Raw genomic sequence first — 973 nt, 5'->3', positions numbered from 1 at the left:
GTGAGCCACCGCGCCCGGCCTGAACTCAGTTTTTGAAGATGGCTTTTTCAGTTCTTTTCCTTGTGGCTGTTATAATACCCTGGCTGTTATAATGTAAATTGATTTTGTTATTAGGGTTTAGGAAAAGAAATTGAGACTTTCTGTTTTTGCACTTTTGTGATGGTTGTAACAAGAAATTTAAATAAATTAAAGGGGTGTCAGATTGAAAGACAGTTGTATGATGGAGGCAGGCACTGTCCTCTGCCAGTTCACAAAGTTAGGAATACCTTACTAATAGAACATAGGCTAAATCCAAATTCTCTTTCGTTCATTTTGTCAATGTTATGGCATTTACTTCCTTCCCAAGCCAAATTAGCATATAGGAACCCGGGTTCTGCCTAGTGTTAAGCCTGTATTAGATAGCCTGAAACAGCTCCTGTTTTTCAGGTTTGTTCTGTTGGCTCCGCTGTAACCTGACAACACAGTATCTATTTTAGGACGTCTGGTGGTCGGTTGTCTTTCCACTTGCTTGCCCATCAGGCAGGAACAGGATCCACCCTAGACACTTGAGTCATTTCCTTTCATCAAATCATAAAAGTAAACATCATTATAGTTTTAACCTACAAATACACTATCTCCACATACTTGAGGGGCCCCTCCATTTACTTCCTAGGGTTCTCCCATGTTACTCATCTTCTCTTCCTCTCACAGATCTATTGGTTTGTTTACCTCACTCCTATTTACCTTCTTCATTCTCATTCCTTCACCTCCCATTTCTGACTCCATTTCTTCAAGGGAGCATTTTTTTTTTTTTTTTTAATGTTTCCAACTATTCTTTTCTGCCACTGTGTGTCCAGACCTCTGGTCTCCAAACTTTTTCATTCATGTATCCCTGTCAAAATGTTTCAGAACATGCTCCTGGTTATGTGTATAATATATATATGAACTAATGTTATGCATTATATATGTCCATGTGTTATACACTATAAAATAT

The sequence above is a fragment of the Propithecus coquereli genome, unplaced genomic scaffold, assembly GCF_000956105.1.
Source record: "Propithecus coquereli isolate 6110/MARCELLA unplaced genomic scaffold, Pcoq_1.0 Scaffold77, whole genome shotgun sequence".
NCBI lineage: Eukaryota > Metazoa > Chordata > Mammalia > Primates > Indriidae > Propithecus > Propithecus coquereli.
This window is presented reverse-complemented; position numbering follows the sequence as displayed.